General features: G+C 43.4%; 1 protein-coding gene across 1 annotated transcript in view; it reads right to left on the bottom strand.

Moving 5' to 3' along the window:
• Window positions 1-27,547, bottom strand: part of cntfr (ciliary neurotrophic factor receptor) — a 190,721-nt gene that overhangs the window by 141,322 nt on the left and 21,852 nt on the right. Inside the window, exon 2 of the mRNA XM_053410658.1 lies at window positions 12,532-12,572. The gene's annotated coding sequence lies outside the window, so the exon portion shown is untranslated. The remainder of the gene's footprint in view (window positions 1-12,531; window positions 12,573-27,547) is intronic.

Raw genomic sequence — 27,547 nt, 5'->3', positions numbered from 1 at the left:
CAAAGGTAAGAGGCCGTCGGCAGGATTTCAGCAGGAGAACCACACACCGATCAGAAATGTCAGCACCTTGGTCACACACACACGCGTCAGCACTTCAAACACACAGACACACACACACACACACAAGCATATGTCATTAGGGGGTCCACATGGCTCATATAAACGCTTGTCCAGCAGGAAGGGAGAGCGCGGCACAGAGGAAGGCGAGTGGAGGGTGAAAGAAGAAAGTGTCAGAGCAAAGAAAGAAGAAGGGAAGGGGAGAAGGTGAAGACAGGATTGCTCTAGCAGGTATAAGGAAGGGAAGGAGGGAGGGAGGGAGACTAGGAGGGATATGCTGAGCTCAGAGGGTGAACTCTGAGGATTACCAGTCACCAGGGGGTTGTTCGACCATCGCTGAAGGAGCTGCAGAGTGTGTGTGTATGTGTGTGTGTGTGTGAGAGTGTGTGTCACTAAATCACTCCCTCCTGTTCAGCTCTCTGCCTGTTTTCACTGGAACAGCTCCAACACCTTTTAACAAACAAACTACCTGTCATTGCTTTCTGTCACTGCGCTCTCCTCCTTTCCTCCTTTCCCTTCCCTCCTTTTCAATTTCCCACATTTCCTCCGGACGACCCTAATTTTCACACTTCTCTTATTATTTTTGTTCAATTTCCACTCCTTTGGTCTTGGTACCTTAATCACTCTTCTGGGTTGCTTCATCATTTCATTCCCTACCCTCCCTCTTCGAGATTCCTCCACCCCATCAGTCACTCCCACCTCCATCTTTTAGTTTTTTTGCCTGTTCTCAACTACAGTCACGCACCGAGTACCGTGAGCGAGAGAATGGGAAGTGAAAAATAAAAGCCATTTGAGAGACCGACAGGAAGCGAAAGAGAAGTGAAGGGAATAGCAAAGAGAAGGAGGAAGGATGGAGGATTTTTGGCAGATGGAGATAATAGAGAGAGATGTGGTACCAGGAACGCAGACGGGAGAGTGCAGAGAACGCAGGGTTGCCAGATACAAGCAGACAGAATGAGAGAGAGAAAGAGAGAAAGAGAGAGAGAGAGGAAGCTGAAATGGCCCAGAGAGGGAAGGAAGGATAATATAGAGAAAGAGACGAGGGAGACAAAAACTGTACGTAGGGGGCGTAGAGTGCAGATAACACAAAGGGCAGAAAATGCAAGAGGTTGAGGCAGACAGTGTGGGATTGCAGCGAGAGAGAAAAGGCAAAGAGAAGCAGAGAGAGGAGAGGAGTCTATACTCAGATCAATGGATGGCCTGTCCTCTGCTGCGTCTGCATTTCCTCTGGTTCACACAACAAGGCCCTCTCACTACATCCAGCAGAGAGAGAGAGAGAGAGAGCGAGAGAGAGAGAGGCCGAGTGTGTACATCGCTGCATGTTTGTGGTCGTGTGTGAGGGAGAGGATTTCATTCAGGACTGAAAATGACCCCTCTGCACTCTGGGCTCTTCTTAATGTTGGGAGTCAACGGTCGGGCCTGCGATGGAAATTTCAATCTGTGGCCTCTCGCACGGCCCCCTGGAAGTAAATCTACTCTGTACAGGCGGGCCTTTATTTATAGCAGAGTGGATATCCGTAGATTTTTGTATCTGCTGGATGTGAGAGTCAAAGTGTTTGTGTGTCAGGGAGACTACAGGCGGTACTTCCTCGTCTTTCACAGGACTCACAGATGGATGGAAGGTGCAGTGATCATTTTAAGACTAATCAATGACTCATTTATCTACAGGATTTAGAAAAACAGTGACTCCAGGAGGCCGTCAAATTGGTGATAAACAGTCCAAAATCCAATAAAACGAGAATCAACAATTTGGTTAATTGACCAGCCATTTCAGAGCTAATGGACAAATTGCTAAATGGATGCATGATGGACGCACAGAGGGAGAGTAAGGCTTCTACTTGTCAGAGACTCGCTGCAAGGTAAACAGCGAGCACATACTGGTGGTGGATGATCTGACGAGCAGCTGCAATCTCTGCACATTGTGGAGGACACTGCAACCAGAGGACGACTGCAGCATCAGCGCGGCCTCGATGATGACACATCAGCGTTTCCTCTCATCCTGAATTAACTGTTGTTTGATGAAAGTCAAGACTACAGGCCTCAAAACCATCCTCGCAGACACAAGTATTACATTAATATAAACTGCCTACCTTTTGGATTTAAAGAATTAAAGTAACTTTTTAATATGATTATAATAGGGGGAAAAACCAAGATTTAAAACTGTCTGGGTTGTGTATTACAGCAACACATGAACAAATGGTTTCAAAAGGTTCAATATAACAGTAGATTTTGCTTAAATCACTGAATAGTCTTGGATTTAAAATTCTCAATTAACCTACCTGCTGCCAATCACATTTCAAGCTTCATAATTCCTAACACGCGGAGCTTAAAATTGGAATTTGCTGCTCAGCTATACGTCTCAACCTCGGTCAGGCCTTTTAGCTCTTGTGCACGATTTCCATTTATTTTCAGAGAGACAAGTGATTTGCCCGGAGACAGACAGCAGACTGCTCGCAGGTTGCAAGGGCACAATAACACGAGGCCACGCGTTAGACCTGCACAAGGGTATCAGCTCTCAGGGGTGTGTGCGCGAGTGTGAGAGTGCATGCGTGTGTGTGTGTGTGAGAGAGAGAGAGAGAGAGAGATAGATAGAGCGAGCGGGGAGATGGGATGAGACAGTGTGTGACGAGGCGTGTGCATGTGTGTCCTCCAGCAGCCATGATGCATTAGTGTAACCTGATCCCTCTCCTCCCCTGCGAGCCCTAACCTTGAGACAGACAGGGAAATGCAGGTTGCTGAGCCGCGTACTGTTATAAATGAGGCTGTTGGTCTTCATCAACCATTCTGTCTAGAATTAGATAAAAGGGGAACGTAAGTATGTTCATGATCCATTATTCCTGTCGCTAGATGTCAGATGAATCCATTCTTTTTTTGTTATTGTTGTTTTTTTGCGAGGGATTTCTGCGATTAGGATTTAAGGATTTCGTGAAATTTCTAACACGGGACGGAATCAAAACTGACCAAAACAAACAAAAACAACAAAATATCTCAGATATGGAAAAATAAGTTTTCATGGAAAGATAGATTCTAGAGCCTTTGGTGATGAGGGCCGACGCCGATGTTGTTGTGCTATAAACAAAAACACAAGATCTTCACAACTGAAATTCATACATTCAGCCGCCCCTCACCGGAACAATCCAGAGATTTCCCTGTTGCTGTGAACTTATCTGATCGATAATCTCACGCTGCGTTTCTTCATATATGAAAAAATAAACTCCAGAGAAAGTCTGGATAAAATCTAGTTCCTCTCTGAAGACATATGTAGGAGTGAAAGCAAAGCGAATGATATTGCAGTGCAATGTCATGACCTTGCTGCATCTTCCCCCACACGAGCAGTAATATAGTATTTTTTTTTCTACTCTTTATCTTTAACTTTATTATCCTGCACTGATTAATATCTGAAAATCATTAAGTGAAACTCTGTGCTAAAGCATAAAATCCTGCTTTCCTGTCACACCACAAACTTAATGGGGGAGAGATGTTTCATTATATCCTTTTTACCTCATTGTAAAAAACTGTTATGCCTCAGAGTCATTCCTTTCATTAAGGAACCTGCGCCATTACGGGCCCCAAGTATAACGAAACCCACAATTGAAATTCTTCATCTCGAATACATTTAATAATAATGGGGTATTATTCCTCATCTTATTCCCCTACATTAAATAATACTATTCCCAGAGCCCATTAGGAACCTTAATCATCGGAGGCTGCGATCCACTGCGGGGAGATAATTACACTTGATGATATTCACAGATAATTCACAGATGATCACATGATTCTGCCTTTCTCTGTTTCTCTGTAGTTTTACTTTCGCCTTTTCTTCTGCAGCCCGTCACACCCACATGTCACTGTGATCTGTCAAGCTCAAGTATTTTAAAATTACCCAGGGAGCCAGATGAAAAAAAAGAGTCAAGTCAGAAAGAGAAGATAAAAGAAAAAGAGGTGAAATGGGAATTTTAATCAAAAAGAAGACAGAAGGTATAAAAATAGAAAAAGTGGAAGTCGGAACAATAAATAATTTACGTACATACATTGGGGTAAGGTCATGAAGGTTTAAATATTCATTATGGGTGTCAAGTCGAAGCTTTTATATCTTGTAGGATTCAGTTTCACATCTCTGCTCATTCAAGGTTTATGTTTGTTGAATTATGCATCTAAATAAATGTTATAAATACACTTGTGCTTTTTGTTGTTTCCTTCAGAAGAAGCTCTTGTGTGGCAACAGCGATGCCAGAGTTCGAGGTTTGAGTTTGAGCAGCAGATAAATTCATGCTAGGTTAGATACTGCACACGGGGGAGAGACAGGAAATGCATAGAAGTGCAGGTTGACATTTTACATCTGAGGCATTTATCCGCCACATTGCACATCGGCTGCACTCTAACCGGACAGCTGACATTTTGACGGACATTCGCAGAGATCAAATCTGAGAACTTTCCATTTCAGGACGACTTTTCTCTCTGATTTCACAATAACACTCGAGGCCTCTGAGTCGTCATTTGCAGATATCAGCAGGTCGGAGGTTTTATCGTCCGGCTCAAAGACACTTTAACTTGATTCAGACGTCACAATGATGGTTTAGAGTAATGGAAAGGTTGCGTTTCTCAACTATGGAAATGTCATGTATCCAAAACTATTATGAGATGGGGAATAAGAGGGCTGGAGCAAATCCCAGCTGCGAGTGGGCTAAAGGTGGATATCCCCCTGGACGGGTCACCAGCGTAACGCACAACGGACATATAACAACCATTCACACCCAATTTCACCACTATGGTTAATTAAGAGCGTCCAGTTAAACTGGGAAGAAACCATGTACCCAGAGGAAATCCACGGGGAAACAAGGAAAACATGCATCAGACGTCATGTTTGAACCCTGAACCTTCTTCCCACTGCACCACCATGTCATTAACAGGGCCAATTAAACCATTGTTAACCTTGGGTCACAAAACTGAAACCAAACCTGTTATTAAACGTTTTTACTTCTACTTGCTACAGATATACATGTTGAGTTCTTCAGTAGAGTTAATAAATAAGTGACTGAACACAACAGAGGATACAGAATGCCATGCAGTCACTTCTGATCAATAGTCTTCTAATTTAACATCTTGATCATATCATTTGTTATTTATTTCTTCTGGTTTGCTGCTGCCGTTGTATTGTTGCTACTTCTGAGGAGGCCCAACATCATATTATAGTATCGGACATAATTTTAATACATTTCCAGCTCTTATATTCTCCAGTCCTCTCACTTGCCGCTTTCTTCACCTCCTCTTTCATCTGCTCTTATTCTTTTTCCTCCCTGTACTTCCTGTTCCCTTCTATCTGTTCATTTATCACCGGCCACATCTTCTCTCCCTCCCCATCTCCATCCCCATCTATCTCTCCTTCCTGTTCCTTTTCCACTGTCCACTCAGCCTACCCCCCTCCTCTTTTTTCTTGTTCTTCCTTCTTCTCTTCCTCTTCACTCATTTCTCTTTCTGTCTCTCTATTACCCCCCCACCTCCCTTGCACTCTCTGATGGGTGTCCTGTTCCCTCTCTCTCTGGGAGTAGCAGACCTCCTGACGGCTAAGTATTGATCGTCCCATCCCCTCTTCTCTCTCTCCGTCTTACACACACACTCATACACTCACACACAAACTCACACACATGCATTAGGGTGACAAGATAAAAGGGTTTGTATGCCCCAAGGCAAATGCAGCTAAACATGAGACCAGGGGCTCTCAGCCTCCAGATTACGTATCAAGAACAGACATATTTAACAAACCCAAGGCTGCAAACTCACTCCCATATCTCTAACTGTCCGAAAATTACCATTAGATATATTTACGACGAGCTTATTTTTATCTGCGCGTTAAGCCCGGCATGAAACAACATGAATCTTGCAGAATCGCTGCAGTCGAAACATTCTTCCGCTGTTGCCTCAGAAGGCTCAGGGCAACCAGCATGCTCTTGTCTGTGTGAGGGGAAATTTCCGGATAATAATACTATTTATAATCTTTGCCTCGGGGCGAACACTTGACTAACGGGAAGAAGTTTCCTTGTTTTTCTGTAAAAAAAAGACAGTTCCAGCAAAGCTGTCTTAGAGGCATGTTTAAGGGCCAGTGTGTATTACATATGTAAACAAATTTAAAGAGGGAAAAAGCTAAGTTTGGGTCTGTGTTTGATCCCTTTCATTTATCTCCATTGTCCTCAAAGGAGGGTAGTTCTGTAGAGCGGAAGATGCAAACGGACACTTCACTTCCCCGGAATTGGAATTTATTACTGTGGATGTAGGAAGAATCTAATTCATCATTACAATCCTTAATGTAGAAGCTCACCAAGGGACCAGGTCAATATCTTTCAGCTGAAGAGCCACAACAACACAGTAACGTAGAAAGTGTAGATAAAATCTTTCAAGATATTTATAGAAAACTATTAATTGTCTCTAAATCTCATCTCTGGAATCACACACACATTTTAGAGCAACCTGCAGTTAATTGTAATTATAATTTGCAGTTACACCTCGCTGCCACTTGGAGACGGTGCACAGCTGCATTGAGTAAGATTGGTAAATATATCACGAATAAAATCAATACACAACAGAAAAAACTAATTCTTTGCAATGCAACTGTCGAATAGAATCAGTTTATGAAGCTTTCTCCGTTTGCAAGTTGCCCGGCTCAGAATTTATAGTGAGATGCTTTTGTCAACAGCACCTTTCAGATGGGAATACAACCCCCTAACTGTGGCGGTGTTAGTGTCCCATCCACTGCACCCCAGAGCTAATAAGGGGTTGTGAGGAATCGATACCTGGCACGAAAAACAATGTGACTTTCAGCTGCCGTGGCCACATCAATCACTCTCATTGCCATTAGCTCATCTCTGGACACCAACTTGGACTTCACTCTCGCCTGCTAGCTCACAGCCTCCCTCCGCCCACGATGGTCGCTGGCTTTTCCCTTCCATCCTCCACCTCTTCCCCTCTCCTCCGTTCTCTCTCTCTCTCTCTCTCTCTCTCTCTCCATCCCTGCCAGCTCAGCGGATGCCCCTTGTCACAGCTCCTATTTCAGCCTTCTGAAGTTTCCTAATTGATCGCAATTAGAGCCGCTATAGAGAAAAGGGGTGGGGATGTGGGGGGGGGGGCAGACAAACGGAGATGGGGAGGGAAAGTATATGCATGTGTGTGTGTGTGTGTGAGTGTGTGTGACTCACAGTGAGAGAGGGAGAGCGAGAGAGATTAAAATCAATGAGTCTGTTTTGAAAGTGGCTATATTAGCAACTGGACTACATTCGACCACAGACTGCTGAGGTAATAACACAAGAGACAGGGGGGTGGGGGGGGGGGGGTGACAGAGAGACACAAAGAGACTGTGACTCACAGCAAGAGGCAAAAACAAAAGAGACTACTGATGGAGGGAGTTAAGTGACGCTGAGTGAAAGATATTAAAACAGTGACTTGGAAAAGGGAACCCGTCCAACGCTGAAACAAGTGTTAAGCTTTCTTTCTTTCTTTCTTTCTTTCTATCTTTCTTTCTGACAACTACATAACAGTCAGATTAGATTTGGTGCGGAAGTTTTGGTTTCTGTCTCCATAAACACACAGTGGTACCAAACCTGGAAAGCATCTACAGGTTGGAATGCTGTGCAGTACAATGTGGATGCCCAACCTGAGCCCATTGGGACCAGTCTGGACACATATTTCAAAAATTATTTATGTGTCTGGGTCGGTGACATTGGCTGGGTCACATAAGACAGATTTTAATGCAAATGTCTGTAGGTGGAGAAAACAAGTAATAAACATGTGTGTCAGGGATGGGGCTGGATCAGGATTTGACAAAATTGAAAGATCAGGTTTGGTTTAGTTTTCTTTCTGGCTTCTGTGCAGAGTCACAGTTTGGGCTCCTGACTTCTCCATATACAGATTGCAGTTAACAGGTACATCTGTGATATCAAGGAAGATAGTAAGTTGAACTCTGGCATGAATTTGAATCCGAAAAATCCTGATTCTTAAAAAGAGGAGGATAAAACCCTGAGAATAAGAGATGTATTAAGGGTGAAAAGACGTATGTAGAGAAAAACAGATACAGGGATAAGTTGGGATAAAATCAAATGAGGCAGACAGAGAGTTTTGCGAGAAATGTAGTTGCCAAGAGAGAGCGACGGATAGCAAGGGATTTGTAATAGAGAGATAGAGAGGAAGAATGACAAAGAGGAAGAATAACAATGGTGCCAAAGCCTCTTCCATCCTCCTTGCAAACGTCCCTGATCCCCTTTTTTCTCTCATTTAAATTCCTCTCCATTGTCATTGCAATCCGGGCCTAACCCCCCACAGCCTGGCAAATACACACTCATTGACACACACACAAACACTCATGGACATTAGAACACACATGCGTTGACCTCCAGCAGCCACCACGGCCATCCCAGGGAGCCGGGCTCACACATCTTTCGCTAATCCCCATCAATGGGCACACACATGTACACACTCGCAGTGTTTGCTGGAAAGATAGGCTCGAGTTTCCCCAGGCTGCAGATGTCAACGTGACCCTCGCCGTGCTAACATGGGCGAGGAATAGCAAGCAGCTTGTCACCAGGCATCCAGTGTCTTGTCGGCAACACAGGGCCGGGCAGGGCTGGTGCCGAGCTCACTTAGGCCTTGTCAACATGCATAGACGATACAGCTATAGCTTTAATTCGGCTCCTCGCCTTACCATCTCCTGGTCAGCGGGGCTTACATCCACAGCACCCTGGCTTGTCAGCAGCAGTATCTCACAGAGCAGACACACTGGGCTCTCAGTAGCATTAGCCTCCGATGTCTTCAAAGCTGTCCAGCGGGAGCAGCGGGGCTAGGAAATAGCGTCCTGTCAGCATTGGGCAGTACATGGCTGAGTTAATAGAATTCCTTGGCTTATCACTCCCTTGTCAGCAGTTCTAGGTCACGGAGATGGCACCCGGAGCTGATCTTAATATTGCCTTGTCAATGTGCACAGGCTGAATCTGGACTGCCAGCAAAGCCCGGGATCACGGCAGAGGGAGAGCGAGACACGGTGAAATGAAGCCTTGTCTGCAATTTCACCGGTGTTGTGTTATTCCTTATCACTCTCATGTAGACAATGATAGAACAGAGATGGTAACTGCTGATTCCAGGACGGTCGTCTGGCCTTCCTCCAGGATCATAAGAAGAGAATGTCCGTCTTACCTCTGGAATATTATATGATATTACCTTTTATTAAACACGAAGCAGGAAGGGCCTCGAAGAAAACAAAACCCTCGGATGGAAACTTTAACTGTTGTATTGCCGTAATATTTCTCTAGTGTGGTCTTATTTTGCTTGTTTACAATCAACTCTGGGATAAACACGCGAGTAATTGAATTATAGTTTTCTTACAATCGCTCTGTAGCCTCCTCCACAAGTAATGAAGTTTATTAAGAGCTGCTCTGGGCGAAATGAAAGAATATTGGATATTCCAAAAAGGAACAAACACGCAACCGGATGCTTGAGATAATGAGTGATACTAGAAGGGCTCTCAGGTAATTTTGAATCCATTAAGCCAGAACAGACTGACACACACAAACTCTCAAGGCAAGAATGGCTGATACAAACGTGTGTACGCAAACAGACAGGGTATTGTGTAGACAGATCAGTCATTATGTTTATACGCACATCAATATCCTACTGTTATTCAAAATATGATGATATTAAGAATTCAATACCTGGGATGTAAACCGAATTTCCTGTTTGGATTATCTGAAATTGACCTTATTCCACCTTTAGAATGTTCTGATTGAGATGTGGGATATGTAGATATACAGGTTTTAAGAGACTTATACCAGGTATTCAGAATATGCATCTCAGCTTAGTTATCGTTATTTGCTAAAATAAATGCCCCTGACTGAAATGTGTGAGTGATCCCAAATGTTCATGAGAGGGTGAGTTAGAACTGGAGCCAGTCAGCCAAGGCTCCCCACTGGCCATTTCTCTTTCCAAATGAATTGGTGCTAACAGCCTCTATTGGCTCAACCCCTTTTTTGTGGAAAGCAAAGCGACAGATCTCCCTTCTATCAGCTTGGTGGATAATCCCTCGCTTCTTTCCATGAATGACAGTCATCAGCACAACCTGCGAGAGGCCCAGCTCTCTCCTTTCATCTGCTCTGTTCAGTGAGTGGCAGACAATCGAAGCAGCTGTTTGCTACTCAGACGGAGGCTGGGCACGAGGGGTAAGACAGAAGCTCACCCAGAGGAGCTGTATGTGTGAACTCAAATGACCAAATTAGTTCCACATGACATTAAACTGCAAACTTCCCGCTGCCAGCTCCCTGGTACAAAGTCTGTGAAGTGCGTGAACAGATAAAAACTGCTGGAAGAAGCCAATACTGGGCAGAAGGACATTTTGACATGTCACTGTAGAAAAGCAGCCAGAATAACTGAAGTGAACTGTGCTTTTCCTACTAAGACATGTTGAACATCTAAAGGGAAACCCATCGTCAACTTCACACATTGACCATAACATGCCCGGTCAGGTAGTAGGTTTTGGGCTCTAGATAAGACTTAGGGTCGTGTGCTGTATGAGTAAAAGTCAGGAGAATCAGGTCTAGACATCCAGACCCTCTTGTGTAGGCTGCAGCACTTCCCATCCTGTTAGAGTGGAGAAGGCAGCATGAGGCAACAGGGCTTCCATTGCAACACTTCTTAGTAAAGTAGCCAAGCTTCACATATTAAATCAAGTCCATGGAAAAGTGGCAAATAACTCAGCTCCTTTGTGCAGACCTCTGCGGAAGTGTGTAAAATATGGAGCCAATAATGTTGTTGCACATGCTGAACTCTTCACAGAGAGATGGATGCTCACATTAATAAACGTGGAGTCCAACATTTTTTGCAATAATACAATCACAAGCAAACAACTTCATAACAAATGTGAGAATAAAGAGGTTATATATCACGGCTGGAGTAACCTGACTAGAAATAATCCACTTTTAACAGGTTTACATGTATCAGCCCTTTGAATCTCCTGCCTTCCAAGTCCAAGTCATTTTATGTGTCTTGTGTTTCTGAATGTCAGCTCTTTGTTTATCATCGTTATGCAACATGACATACGACTTGCTGCGAGGCCAAGCGCCCCGATGGGAAGGAAAATAAATTCCTGAACTTGAACTCAATTACGGTTAAGGGCGAAAACAAAGTCTCAGAGTAATTGGGTTGCATTGCACCTGGCTGTCAGCGGTACCCTAAAGCGCCTGTGAGCTCGTGTTCTCGGTTCAAATCCCTGTGCCAGCATATAGGGGAAACATGACTGAGCAGAGCAAATGAGTTATGCTCCCACGTCCCTCATTGACTGCAGTCAAGCTGCCCTTAAGCAAGGCCCGCAACCCCCAATTTCTCCACTGCTGCCGCCGAGTGAGCAACAATTTGCATTTGGTAAATCTGTATGCAAACATCATCGGTCATTCATGTGTACAAATAAATCTGTCTGCTTTCGACAGCAGCTTTTCCTTGTAAAGTTTAAATGAGTGGCATTAAACGTTATCCTCAGGTTCCAATGAGTGAATAAAAGTGTGTACACATACTATTAATGTTCAAAGCGTTGCGGCAGGCACGGACTTCCCTGTCGGTAACCTTATAGCCCGGAGCTGTCAGGATGAATGCTGTGGCCTGCGTGGAATCCGGGTATCTGTGTGTGTGTGTCCACCCGGCTTGCGTATTTCCTGTTCCAGTTTGTGTCCGTGCATGTCCAAAGTTTCCCCATCCGACCGTCGACATGTTTCTCCCCCCCCCCCGCACAGGGCAACTCTATCCCCCTCCATGGAGTCCTTTCAACGCCCGCCACCACACACACAAACATACATCACACATCCTATCGCTGACACACACGTCACCACGGCAAACAGATACAGCGGAGGACCAGCTACTGAGAGGTTCTCAACGTGGGGAGAGCGCAGCTGCTGCGGTTGCTTGTTGAATCATGACACACACGTTTTTTCCCAACAATATCCTTTAACTGAGACACAACAACTAAATGCAGTTCATTCAACCGAAGCGTTGACCTGGTAGACGGTCCGCCTCGTTCCCACATGTGCTGAACAGGTTCACGGTACTCCTCTTCACACATGTGGTTCCTATTGTCAGTTTGATTTCGCAAAAGGCACCCGGTTCGTAAACCATCATCTTGAAAAAGTGGTGATGGGAAAATTTCACGTGACTGCAGAGCAAATTATACAAGATGATGCAGATTCACTGCCGATGTGGTCGGCTGGGAAAACAAAGAATGAGAGCAACACTCCTCCCTATTTATAAAGCGAGTGAAATTGGTTTTCACGGACCCCTGGCTCGTAAAACTTACTCAGCACAAAATAGCGAAAGCACCACATAAAAGTCTAAATTCAACGAGATAAAAACAGTCAAGCAGAGAGAACAAACAAAGTCCCAGTGAGCTCAACCTACAGCAAAGGCATCTACAGTATATAGGCAGGAGGGGAATAAAAAAAAAAAAGATCTTACCTTGGACAGGACGAAACGTCAGCACAATCCTCCTCTTGACCCTGTTAAAAAACAACACAGTGTCATTAATCTGATCTGGAGTCAGTCAAAAACAGATTTAAGTTGTCAAATGTAGCCTTTAAAATATTTAATTATTAGACAGAGAGTCCAAAGAAAGCTCATCCATTATTTAGGAATATAAACTTGTAATAAGTGATGTAAAAAAGGGTTAATATCCGGCTTAAAAGCAACCAGAGGACTGGAAAATGGAATAAATTGTTTTAATAGCTTGCAAAGATTTTACCGGACCCCGACCATGCAGAGAAAACAGTAATTGCACCGTATTGCAAAAATATTTTTTATAAATTAGTGCACTTGAATTTCGAAGCAAGGATGTCTTTGCACTTTCTCATCTTCCATCCTCCCAGCAATGTGTCAATGATTTTCCTCAAATCTACTCCCTCCACCCCTCGGGTTAAAATTGGCGTTTAATCAGTCAACAGTTCAACAGCAAATGAAAAATCTGAATGTATATGTATTCAGAGTTATGAGTTCATCGCAGTCTTATCTACTCTGTGCACCAGCTTCTCCTCCTTCCTCTTTCCATCTGGTTTCCGTTCTGTCCACCTGCCCATCAGCAAGCGACAGGTGAGCCTATTACACGCTTCCACACACTGTCTGCTACACACTCACTCTCACACGTACACACACACGGACACACACGCAAAGCCACACCAGCTCTACTTCATGGTAGCTTAGCGCGCCACGCACATCAGCCCGATCTGCTGCGCTGTAAAACGGCTGTTACCGCAGCCACGTCACGCTCCTGATGAAGTGGTCCAGTGTTGAATACGAGAGCTGCAAAGAAAAATGCCATCACCGGAGGATGGAGGGGAAACCGGCCAGAGCGGGCCGTAATGGAATAAAGAAGGTCGAGCCCTGAAATTGAGCTTTAACAGGCAACAGCCAAATTTAATTAAAAGTTAAAGCGTTAAGTGTAACCGAGGTAAAGACTGAAGAGGATTTCAATATTAACGAGACAGCGTCTGTAAAACACAAGGAGTTACATTTGAATCACTGTTATTGACAATGAGATGGAGTAGATAGGGATTTTATTTCCCCAGCAGCTGAATATATTCACACCTCGAGACAACCATCGAATAAATGAGAGTCTGATGTGAAGTTAAACGAAACTCACAGCAAAAGATAAACTGCTTTCAGACAAGTACCGGACTATTTTTTACTTTTCTCCAGAGGAGGTGCATATGTGAACACGCACCGTGGTCCGCCTAGGCCTCCTCTTATTGTTATTTACAGATTTACCCCAAACTGATAGTAGTATACTTGATATGTGGGGGATTTAAAGCAGTCTCTCCTTCAGAAACCCCAAAATATTACATTCCAAAAGACAATAAGACAGAAAATCCAATATTTCTTTCGAAAATGAAAGGAAAAAACGAAAACTAGGAGACCACTATGTTCACGGGGGTTGTTCCTTCTGACCGAACTACATAAATGTTACATGTCAGCGCTGACCAGCACGATGGTAGTTGTGGAACACCGTGTTCTCTGAGAGAAATGGAAAAGGCCACAGGGTGGAGATATGAGCGGCTCGCCCACTAACGGTCAGTACGGCCGTTCAGTCCTCATGTTGAAGTATCCTTGGGTTATGTGAATGTGATGTACGAGTGATAGAGAAGAGGTATATATAAGAATGTATGAATGTATGAGCTATAGTGTGAAGTGCTGTGAGTGGTCATTAAGGTCAGAAAAGCTCTAGATAAATTTTGTCCATTTGGATAAGTAGATTTTTTTTGTAGGAATAAAAGAAAAGCCAGTGTTGCTCATTTGCAGGGTGACGAGGGGGTTAACTTATTTAACTTAAACCTCAATATTAGAACTTCCGGGTGTGACTGGTTCTTTAAAAATAGAAATAGAAACTGCATTATCGATTTTTTTGCACTTTAACGACAACAGTTTGCTGACTCATTAGAAAGGGATTATGTACTCTTGGAGCCTGGAGGTGATAATCAGCACACAGTCACTCGTCCCTACGGTATAAGGTGAGGGCATTACAGCCAGGGAGGGTCTCAGTAGTGTTCCTTAATATGGATGACAGGAAAACACATTATGGCTGCTGTGCATCTTTTAAATCCTCTTGTAATCACAGTAATTACTTGTAATGGACTGGTTTCCCCTTGTGCATACTCCAATATAAAAAGAACAAGTTGAACTTCTGAAGGCTACATGTGTTTGAGTCAGTTCAACAGACAGTTTCCAGTCGTCATGTCTCTCTCACATCTCCTGCCACAGATCCTTCACAGCTCGGACATGTTTAGGCTGTTTTCTACTCTGTTGAGTCGAGTCAGTGCCTCTCGGCTCCTCTACATCCGTCAGTGGCTGAAAGGCTATTTATTTATTTATCCATTTCCAGAAAAACTTGACTGGAGGAGAGAGGGATTGAGGGGGAGAGGGGGAGAGGAGGAGACGGACAGGAAAGAAAGGAGTTGGCAGGGAGGGGGGTGAGTTTGTTTACTGTTGATGCCGTGCAGCAACATGGCAGAACGTGCCATATCGTGTGAGACATCGCCTTTTAGACAACTGCTCGCTGTCTCTCTTCTCGTTTGTTCTTCCTCTACCTGCCTCCCCCTCATCCCGCTCTCCCTCCCTCTCTCTGTGCTACTCCCCAAACACACACCTTTCTTTACTTTATCCCTATTCTCTCCTTCTTCCAGACCTTGACACCAGCTGTACATTTCCAACTCAGCAGTTCCACAGCTCTCCAGATGACGCAGTGGGATTTCACGCCAGCTAAGAACATAAGAGTAATAATAACACTAAATCAAAGAGAAAAAAACAACAACAACAACAAAACAAGCAAGGAAATCAGCAAAAAAACAAATCCCACAGGCCTCAGTGCAGATCGGGACCTTGATGGAATTAAGGAGGCCAGACTAAATTTATTTATGTTGAGTGGAAGAATTTTAATGCAAGCAAGAAAGACCAGGCGAGAATAAGAGGAAGAGCTAAATATACAGAGGCTACTACAGAGAGGGGGTTTAAAATAGATGAGATGTGATTGCGAACAGTGAGAGAAAACCCTCAGAGATAATTACGCACTCAGCGTGTGTCTTTTCAACACCCCCGTAACAGCAGATCACCCCAATTCCACAGCCACACAAATGCAAAGGCCGTTCTCTTTAATAATACTGTTCGATCGCAGCTCTTGAACGTCGGGTTTTCTTTACAAGCCGGGCAGTTGAAGCCTGGTGAAATCTGAAAAAATCCTGCCTGTGCATCCTGATTCAGGAGATGTGAATTACTATTGCTGGCAGTCGGGGCTACATTTCGTAAGACTTTTGTTGCCGCCCAATGGAAAATGTTTTCCAATGATGTTAAATCCGGGGCCGAGGTGTTAAACTAAACCGATTGTTCGCCTCAAAGCCGGCATTTCCACCCTTTTTGATCTCGGGGGCCGACTAATGCGGAGCAGACAACCTGGAGGGTCTTTAATTTGCAACACAAAGGGCCTCTCTTAATGGGTTCTGTGACCAACACTGGATTAACTTTTGTAACCGGAGCACATGGACTGAAACTAAATGCTAATCAGGATATTTATTTACCCTTTGGTGGTCAATTTGAATTACTGTATGCCTAAAGTTTTTTGTCATCAAGCTCGCTCAGTGAGTGACAGTTTGCCATGTCTACTGGCCACACATAATGCACTTTACAAACAGATGTCTTCAGTGCATTGTGAGTTTATTGCAGGGATAAGGGATTACAGAGAGAGAAAACAAAAAAAACAGAGGGGGTGGGGGGGGGGGGGGGGATTCACCGCAGCCACCAGCCAAAAGCTGGGATTGCATTTATTCATTTGTCTGTTTTCTGTTTGTCTGTGACTTCAGTTCCAAGGAGCTTTCAGGAATGAGGTCGAATTGTATTATTCACTTTTCTATAACACAATTCTGAACGTCATGTTTCAAGAGTTCCTTCCATATGTGAATTTGTTTACCCATCACTCTGCACTGAAGGACTAAACATGCTTCTCTCACTGCAGAACATAATGTGACTAAAGACAGATACAGTTGATTCTATGCAAACAAAACAATGCAATATTATTTCCCTGTCAAAAGTTTTTATCGCTTTATTCTAAAGTCTACGACAGGCAAACATGGATGAACTTTGGAGTAAAAAACATACAAACACCACCCTTCACAAATATAAATACAGACAGTGGATTAAAAGGTTACCCTGGCAGAGTTACTACTATAAATCAATGTGCTAAAAGGAAAACTGGAAGCCACTGAACTGCACGCTGCACAAAATCCAATGTGAACCCAACCAACAGTCCCCCAATTCTTCCCTTCTGCTCTGTTTGTCTGCCCGTTTTTTAAAGCCAGGGCTATTATTAGCAGCCAAGGGGATCAGGTTAAGAAGATGAAGGCTCAAAGAGCATGGAGGGACAGGGAATTTCAACATGAGCATAGTGAAGGGGTAAACAGGGAGGAAACAAGCAGACCTGCAGACCAGGTTTACAAAGGCAGTGAATGAGAGGAATCTTGAGGAACTATGTGTCGCAGAATAGCTTGAATCTACCTGGAGAGAAGGCGTCTTCAGATAAATATAGCGATACAGGAGTGCAGTTTAGTCTGAATGTCTCATTTATGTCTTTAAATAGAAGAGCATTCAAAGAGTGCATACCTGCCCTGAGGCCCCAACATTCCCCTATTGCAAGCACATTCAAATCCCTGAGATCGGCATCAAATCGCACATACTTAAATAATAATTAGTCCAATTAAACATCCGCCAATGTTTCGGTCAAATCAATGAACATGTTAAAGAAAGTGAAGAAAAGGTTCCTGAATCTGCCACCTGATCCAGATTCACACCAGAATATGATCTTATATATTTTCACACTGATTCCTCAAAGACAGACGAACAAGTGAAGACCAAAACATAACCTCTTTGGCAAAGATAATAACATAATCGTGTGGTGATGCTGTGGACATTGAAAAAACAAAGATGCTAAGAGGGACAGGTAAGGTAGGAAAGGTCAAACGGGAATCAGGTAATCTTAATAAATGTGTCAGAAATCATTAAACTTTAAAGCTGCAAAGCTTCAATAAGAAAATACTCCAGAAAAAATAAGTAAGAGTGTAACATTAGTCCCACCCTGACCCCATTTCAGTGCCCAAAGCTTTATCTGTCTATGTTGAAAGTCACAACCGCGACCAAGGACAGACAAAATTCATAATAAAAACTGATTTTCCAATTTGAGCATTTTGTGCCGGTTGAGCAATGGCATCACCCTGAAACCCACACAAAAAGAAACATCAGATAACGGCGGGAAAAAAAAATATCGATATAAAATGTTGCAGTCAGTGGGAAAGGATTGCACAGTGGAGATGTCAGAGGTTAAGCGAGCAAACTGGAGGCAGATAGTTCAGACCATAAGCCTCGTAATCTGCCTCATAACTGTCATCTGACATCACTGCAGCAGATGCTTCATCTTGGATCCTGCTCTCTTCTAACCTAGTGGGTGGGGGTCTATCTGTCTCAGTGTAATGTAATGAAAACAGAAGAGAGGAGGGTAGGGAGATGGTCTGGTGCTCCATGCACAGAGGCAGCGTCAGACAGCGGGTGAACAAAGTGATGTTAGGGTGTGTGTACGTGTTTATATGCAACCAGCTAAGTATAGAGCCTTTAAGTGACACTTAAGCAAATGCACCGGAAAGCGAATATATAATGTGTTGATTTTTTATGTTTATGGCCCCAGATGTTTTGCATACATTTGATGGTTTGCCTCGCGTACAGTCGGGACAACCTGCGCAAACGACTGACCTGGTTCTAATTAAGTTGTTAAAGGCGAATGAGGCAGCTAAGAGAGGGCGGTTAAAATCAGAATTGGCTACATGTGCAGTCGGTAATGTACAGAAGCACATGATGATGAATAATATCTCCACTTGAGATGTTCACAAACACAAAACAGACTCTCCAAGACTCTGAAATTAAAATGGAAGCTTAATATCTACTAGTGTTGTTACGTTTTTCATGTGATTGATAAGAATTGAGTTTTTGCTTCTTCACACCAATTTAGCGATTTCCAAAAAGCTCCATGTGACAGATCTAGCAGCTCTCTGCACAGACCCTAGTTCCTTTCCACAGAAGAGTTACCAGCACTGCTGCAAATACTGCAGGAGCCTCTCCTCCACTATACTGCAAATGATGTGGAGCAAGCTCGTTACAAAACGTCCAAAGTGTTGGGGGGGCGGGAGGGGGCTTCATCTTAACAGCTCAGCGAGAGAGAGAGACAAACAAAGAATCGCAAAGAGAGGAAAAAAAATAATAATGAACCCTGGAGCCTGTGAGAAGGACGAAGAGAGGAGAGTGAAACCCCAGAGGGACGTTCAGGAGATTCAAACTCCTCTCATCAGTGCGTCCGCCTCTGTGCCACGAGATGTAAAGGCAGTCAAAGCAGGAGAGAGGGAGGAAGAGACAGATGAGAAAAGAAGGGGAAGAAGAACGAGGGAGGGTGGTTAAAACATTTAATTGTGTTCTCTCCTCTGGCAGACTGATAACAACTGTCTGACTCACCTGGAGATGGGAGTGAAGGGCAGAGAGAGGAGGGGGGGGGGGGGGATGTATGAGGCAACGTGGATGGGAAAGGGTTTATTTAACAGATTGGGGGGCAGAGAGTTTGAGTTGATCTCTGGTGGGAGATAAAATGGGAGCACTCAGAGGGACTAAACATTATTCTGCATTGCCTCTGGTAGATTAAGCAGAGTGGGAAACCAGCTATCTGACGTTACTGAGGAAGGAAGTTAAATTGTTTATTACGTGATCTCCAGAGGTTTATGACAGGTGGAAGATATGTTTTCTAGCAAATGTATGACCAGCCGACAAATTACACGTTGCCTGTTGTGCATTAATGAGAGCAGGGGATCAGATCAGCATTTTTAAATCATGCAGGAGATGAAATAATGTGTTGCTCCTAAGTTTTGCTCCGAGTTTTCAACTTTTTCAACACAACCATTACTTCCGAGGTGAGACGAATAAATCTCTTTAATCTTCAGGGCCCCATTTCCGTGTCAGTGCAAAGACTAGAGGAAGCATCTCGGAGCATTTTGTAATTTCTTGACTTTGACATTTGCTTTCCCCTGTCAAAGTAGAATTCTGATAACAAACGCACAGTGAAAAAAGGAGAGCAGAGGCGGGTGGTTCATTCAAATAAGAATTGAATGGATTGAAAGTCAATTTTTTTGTTTGGGTGCTTTGCTCTGAGAATTTCCATCTCAGAACCACATCTTTTCATTTGTCTATTCAGGACACGACAGATTAATCTGATTCATCATTCCATTGCATCACTCCCTCATTTCCAACTTTCCTTTTTGGCAAAAGTTAATGGTTTACTCCTAAACTGCATTATGGTGCAAGCTGTTGCTTTAGATTTTAAGATTTGACAAGACGATAAAACATGATATACGGTAGAATTAAACCTCAAATAATGTTTTTTTTACTTCTAATTTGGTTCTATCTTCCTAAATCAAACCAGTGAAAAATCATCATCATCTGCAGATTTGTGTGGTTGTGCGTTGACGTTGTGTCGCTCTGCACCTTCCAGACACCAACATGATTTGTTGAGCGGCTGTCGCCATGCGTCACTGTGATTGGCACAGCTGTTTCAGAGAGATGAGACCAGTGATGTGTGTGTGTACTCATTAATCAGCTCAGTATTCAGTTCCCAATCACCTTCACCCATTCTTTTTGCACTTTGCACTGCTGCACACACAAGTGCACTTACACAAGGTGTGCACGGTGATGCCCGAACAGTCCACGCACCAACTGCTCAGTCCTTCTGCAAATGAAATAGGGCCCCTCAGTGTAAAATGCCTATATTTCCATAACTTTTTCTTGAAGGTTAGCAACTGACAGATGTAAATCACCAGCCAAGTGAAATAAATTTCGGTGCACAGTGCGCCCCACAGCTCAGTTTGGCAGACTAAAGAGTGACTAAAGAGTGTCAGCATCCCAAGGCAACACAGGAGGAAGAAACACAGAGATAGAGAGGGGTTAGGAGAAAAAAGAGGGGGAAATGACTGGCAGATTGATAAAAAGACTGTCATCTCTGCTGGGACGTGAATAAATGGATGATGGGGTGGTGGGGAAGTGAGGAAAACGAGTGAGGTGGTTTATGCCAAAGTGAACCTCCTCCCCTGGACGACTGCGAGTGGAGTCGGCCATAAAGAGAAAAATACAAAATTGGGAAGAGCAAGAAAGGGAGGGAGGAAAAAAAGGAAAATGAAAAAAGGACAGAGTCACGGGACAAGCTGTTATAAGCAGGATGGGACCCGCTGTCAAACTTGGCCAAAGACGACGTAGACTGATCGCCAGGCCATGTGGATGGGTACCAAGAAAGATCAAAAGGGGTGGAGGGAGAAGAAGAGAGGGATGAAGGGAGAACAAAGAGGCAAAACCGGACTAAAACGGGCTTAACTGCCCATCAAAAGGACGGAGGGAGCGAAACGAGGGATGGAGGCAGAGGGGGAGCGAGGGCAGAGACCGAGGGAGCAAAATGGTGTGAAATTGACATGAAAATGAGGGGATGCTTGGGGAGAAGCCAGCCCAATGCAGCACCTGAGGTTTGCGCGGGTTTAGGTTGGGTTGGCTCTGGACGATAAGATAAGTGCCACCTTATCTGTGGCCGTCAGACAGTAAACAAACCAACAGACACACACAGACAGTTTCCTTTGGCCGTAGGAGACGCAGACGTGGACAAAAACACTATTACAAGATTGGCAGATAGGTATTTGGGGCTGTTGTTGGAATTGACTCAGATGGTTATTTGTCTGTGTGGCCATCTGTGTGTTGTTTTGTGCTTATACTGCATGTGTGTATGTGTGTGTGCATGCAACAGGGGGGCTTAACTCTGTGCTAAGGGGTGGGGGAGCATCATTTACACTGATCATGGGATCCAATTATGAACTAATGGTCCATGCCCATCATACATAAGAGGAAAATTCACATGCAGTGTGGTTCAATAGACCGAGACCAGTGGAAAGTGTTGGATTATTGTGTCGTTTTGTATGTAATGCGTCGATGTGTCACATGTGTCATCCCTTCAAGCTGCCACACAAGCTGGAAATGACCCTTTATCCCAAAAAGCCCCAAACTCATTTTCGGAATTGTGGGAATAAAACCCAGATAAAATGGTGCAGTGCACTGGTGGTGGGTGAATCATCTCCATGCTACACTCTCTTTCTGTCTCCACTGAACATTCACTTAGAATTCAAGCTGAGATTTTCATTCAAAACCACGAAACACGAAAATCAAGTAGGTTAGGAAAACAACATGTTCTGTCCATCTATGAGAATCAGCATCACAACCTGAAGAGCTGCATTGGTCAGTGAGTATTAGTGTTGGACGTGTGGGAGATGCAAACGTATAATCTGGGAAATAGGATTAATATGAATTCAATACGACTACTTCTACTACTATGAATAATAATAATTTAATAATATATGTTATAAATAGGGAATAACCAATAGATTAGTCAAATAAGTCATTTTTACGTTAAATACATCTGGTCGTAACCTATTCTTGGATTACATGTGTGAAAGTCGAGGTTTTCTGTTTGCCTATCTGAATCCATGTTAAATACCATTGTGGTTTCCGATTGCATCGCCTCGGTGCATGTTTTGTGTGGTTGTTAGCCACACAATGTCTCCCACATTGGGTTGTATATGCAATCAATGTCTCAGGGAGGCAGTCTGGTCAGCGGGGGGGGGGTATATATATAGTACAGACTTAGTCCTTTGTGAGATGAAAAAGCTTAGAGGATGTAATCAATGAGAGTGAGTGTCATACAAGGAAAGAAAGAAGAGAGAAAAGCTAGTCACTGTGTTTTTGTATTGCATCACAATATTGAGGCTTTAAGTGCTAGAATTGACAGAAACTATAGAGTTTATGAACAAAAATAAGTGATTAAAGAGTCAATTTACTCCTCAGATACTCCACATTTTTATGTATTAATTAAAACATTATTAAGTTATTCTCGATGAAGGGACTTTAAAGATACGAGTGGAAAATGGCAACATGGATTTTCAACTCTGCCATCGAGCTTGTGTTCTCACCTGTTTGTTTATTTGTAAGAAGGATTATGCAAAAGAGCAGCGAACCAATCTGCAGCGAGCTTGGTGGAGCGGTGGGGCTTTGAATCTTGGTGTGGATCCAGTCAAAGAGGAGGATCCAAGAGCTGTTTTTTCCACATTCTGTTGGATTTTCATTTTCATCAGTTCCTCTGGATCTCGATGTGTTTAGAATTGTCATTATTGTTTTTTACTGCAATGTAAACAGCTGTGATGACTGTGAATCTAGATGGAAAGAAATGTCGTAATCTACTTAATACACAAATAGACCCTTAAATGAAATATGAAATCCCAAATGCTATAATATCTCAACAAACACTCACAGATTCATATGGCCCAGGAGGACAAACAATGACCAAATGTGTAAATATATGATAAATACCTAAAAGGAATCTGCACCGTTTAGATTCATATTAAGAAAGGGATCAACCTCATGAAGCAGCATCATTACTTTGGCAGTTTGAGAGTCAGGGGCAGAGATTGGATTTTTATACTCTAGCTGCTGGGATGTGATGGTGCGAGATCCAGTCGGTCATCTGCAGCCATAAATGTTAATTAACAGCCTTCACTGCTGGACATTAATTCCTGCTATAGCCAAAAGGGAGGATTCATAAAAATAGGGTGCATGTGCATGCAAGTATGTCACATGTGTGTATATATGTCCTTTTATATGAGGTTGTGTATGTGTGTGTCCACAACGTCTTGTGTGACAACGTGTGAACGTCTGCGTGGTCCAAGGACACGCGGTGATGAAAACCGTCCCAAAGGCTCGTCTGTCCTCTCCTAATACGTCTAATAAGCCGTCAGCACAAACCATAACTAGCTAGTCACACCGCGACAACATAATAAAGCTGTACAGGGACAAAGTCAGGTAAAAGTCACACCGTGGCCACATATTATAGAAACACACACACAAACACACACACACAAACATGCACATACACACTAGGTCGGGTGAATTACACTCCGACATCACAAAGAGCAATAAAAGACGTGGGAAAAGTGAAAACGACACAGTGGACTCGTATTACAGCTCAGTGTGGTCGGTGTAAGTCGAAGGTCAGGCTCTGTAACAAGGTAACACCGTGACCTCACAGCACGGCTATAAAACCACCACATTAAGGCGAGTCATTGTGTGATGTCATGGTTTGAAGACCGCAGTGGGTCGGAAGAATCGCAACGACGCCGTAAAAATCACTCTACATTTCATAGCCGGGTATCAGGCGGCCAAAGTAAAGTCTCCATCACTTACAGTTCATTTCTGTGCTGAAAAGGTGTTTAGTGATGCTTCAGTGCTTCAGACTCAGACCAGACCAGAGGTGACTGGATAAAGGCAGATTTTCAGTTCATAGAGTTGGCCCCAGTTGGCTCCATATAATAACCACAGGAGTGTATTTAAAGATGGCTGACATGTCTTCTCCCCTGAAGGGATGCCAGAAAGAAAGTTTGGGCGGCTGCAATTAAGATAATTAACCCTCCTCCCTTAGCAAACGTCAATTTCCTGTTCCCGAAGTTAGGTAAGTTTTGTTTTCATGCTATATAAACGGGCTGAAACGTCATGATTGACAGCTCAGATTCACTCAGGATTGGTCGACAGTTGTATTGGGGGGTAGAGCCAGATTGCTTTTACGTGGACTTTAGATCCAAAAGTAAAAGATGCCAGCGTTTGTATCTGAGACATTTTAGCTCTTATTAAAAAAATGATGTTATTTTTTAAAAACCCTCGTCTTCTTTGGTGAATCTGGCTTATTAATGAAGATGGAACTCAAACCGCTAACCCACCAGTGTCTGTGGAAAACCCATCTAATGGAGACGAGCCATAACTCTCTCTCTTTCCATCTCACTGTCTTCGCTTCTCCTCCTCCTCTCCCTTTCTCCCTCATGCCCCATCAATCAATCCGTTTATCCATTCTTCCTCATCCATCCACCAGCTCCACCCTTATCTATCCAAATGTACTGTAGGATAGCACCATTTCAGGCCAGGGTAGTATTCCTGACCATGAAGATGTTTTACAGCACCCCCCACCGCCACCATCAACGCCAACCCTCCCTCACTCTTGAACCTCACCTTCCCTAAACAGATAGGAGAAAAGCCCCCGTGTTGGAGTCACGGTTCAGTGGTTTCTAATTATGTGTTCACTGTAGGAGGCTGGTCAGAATATTTCATATGGACCCGGGAGAGTGCGAGAGATAAAAGAGACTGGGAGGGGAGGTAAAAGATAGAGAGGCGTGAGAGAGAGAGAGACAGAGGGAGATGGAGAGAGGAAGGAGAAAAGCAACACATGCTGCACAGTGGATAAATACAGAGGATTTATTGTTTGTGTTGTCCAGGGATGACATTAGACAACCAGAAGGCGGAGAGTCAGAGGAGGAGAGGGAGAAAAGGGCAGGAAGGAAAATGTCAGGGTTTGTAGAAATCTTAATCTACGATATATATTTAAATGCAGGTCTTCCATCAAAAGGGTGGCATGATGGTGTCGGTCGCCCAGGGTGTTTCTGTGAATCTGTGTGGCTCTTCTCCAGGTATGCAGACTTCCTGCCACTGTTCAAAGACAAGCAGCTTGGTTAATTGGCACCTTATAGTATCCATAGGTTGAATGGAAGCCTGAACAGTGGTTTCTATCTATATGTCTTTAAATTCTATGGCAGATTGACGAGTTGTCCAGGGAGAACCCCACCACTCGCCCAACGTCTGCAGGGATTGCTATATTCCTAATGGAATGGATTCTAAAAAGAGATTGAATATTAACGGCGCTATCAAACACATGTTTTCCACAACAGCGTGGGCGATGGCTGAGAGTTTAGTTCCGCATCCGATACACTTGTGCTACCTTTAGGGGATGTATCACGAGCCAGTAAAGAGATTGAAACACTTTAAATCCCACGTGTTGCTCATTAACGCTTTCCTGCATCTCCTCCGATGGCTCGCATCCCACAGGAAAACAAAATGCCTCCCGGCGTTAAATGAATGCTAGCTGGTGATGATGGTGTAAAAGTAAAGCAAAGTTTTAGTTTCTGGAAAATCAGCACCGCACATCTTCAAAGTCCAATTTCATTCCTACCATAAAGTGTCTTATCTGTTTTCAAACTATTTTTTCTGAAACATCGGATTCTGCGAAACCGATAACGTCGTCCATTTTGAACTTTCAACCTCTCCCTTCTCTCAATGGACAAGATGGCTTCCTGTTGATCAGCACGACAAATCTACAAAATAAAGCTTTCGCCCGATTTGGACTCACTGCACTGATTCTATTGCATATGATTTATTTTACCGTGTTAAATGCTGGTGTGACCGCGCATTAAAGCTTGATTGGTCTTGGCAATCTAGACCAAATACCATGAAGAAATCCACATGAACATTCAAAAACCTACAGAACTGCATACACTAGCCCTGCACAGCCCCTGAAGCGTCTTCACCGCACGATAAAAAAAAGGTTAAAACGTCCACAGACGATGCCTTTTAGTGATTAAACAATAATTAGAAAGGACTCCTTGACCTTGCACATTCAGCCTCGGGAAGACCCGCACAGATCGGCTCTTCTCAGAGCTCTTAAATGACCGGTGTCATTAACGTTTGTGTGCGGTTGCCAGCTGTAATATTTCCTGTGGTCATTAGACCATCTGGTGGCCTGACTCGTATCTCCATCCGTCTCTCTCTTCTTCTGCAGCTGCCTGTTTTCCTACATGTACGACTCAGTCTACGTCTTAGTCTCTCCCTCCAACATATCCCTCAGTGGTGTTTCTCTATCTTTACCTCTCCTTGTACCTCTTTCAGCCGCACCTTCCCTCTTGGATTTACACGACATGTGCGTCATACTGATTCTTTCAAATTATTTATACTCTCACACTTATCCTTTTCAACCCCATCCATGCCTCTTGCCCCTGGCCACTTCACCCACGTCTCTGTAATGGCAACCCACTGATGTATGCAGCCGCTTCTCCACTTCAATATGTTAATTTAAGAGATCTTGTGTCTCATCCATGCAGGAGGGGTCAACATCCCTCGAAATTAAAACTTCATCATTGCTGTAATTGCGACGTCTAGGCATATATAACAGCCCTAGTTCAACTAACACTTCTAAGATGTATTTGCATAAAGCTATTTTTCTAAACTTTTTCAATTAGATAAATGGAAATTTAACAGAAATGTACATTTTTATACTCAGCCCAGAAACACTTACAGATATATAACAGACATGGTTATATATCATTTACAATGTAAAACATGGTGGTTTGCATAAACAGAAAACATCAATATGGAGTTAAAAGAATATTAATACTGCAGAATTAACACTCCCCTCGTGTCTCCGCTGACAACTAAACCTGAACTATCATCAAAAAAACATAAATACACTGATGTGATCTGATGTAATGGAGCGGTCTCATTTAATGCACAGTTCCATGAGTAAGGGTCTCCATTAACTCATGTGCAAACATCGATTCAACAAGGCAGTATCAGCCATATGTTAGTAACATGACAGGCGAGTCCTTAGCAGTCCACACACCGACCCACAACCTGTGTGAATATACACAATCTCTCAGAAATGGCTGTTATCGCTCTGCCTCAATCCCTGAATTGCTCTCTTTGCTTTTTATGTTTCAATGGATCAATAAAACCTTGAGGAATTTTAACTCTCTTCCCGCAGCCCATTGAAAAAGCTTGATGTGCCAAATGCATCTGAAATTCACCTTAACATGCACACTGAGTTACAGAGTTTTAACACTTACACATTTAGGATTTTCACAGTCTGTAAGTTAAATTCTGCTCATCTATCTACCTGTAATCCACCAACACATGAAGCTAAGATATAATGGCATGCCACATGGCAATTTAATATATAACATCTCATTATATATGAATTACTCTGCATAAAGGAATAGAATTGTTAAAT

This window comes from Pleuronectes platessa, chromosome 19 (genome assembly GCF_947347685.1).
Source record: "Pleuronectes platessa chromosome 19, fPlePla1.1, whole genome shotgun sequence".
NCBI lineage: Eukaryota > Metazoa > Chordata > Actinopteri > Pleuronectiformes > Pleuronectidae > Pleuronectes > Pleuronectes platessa.
Note: the sequence above shows the minus strand (reverse complement) of the source record. Positions and strands in the feature narration are given on the sequence as shown.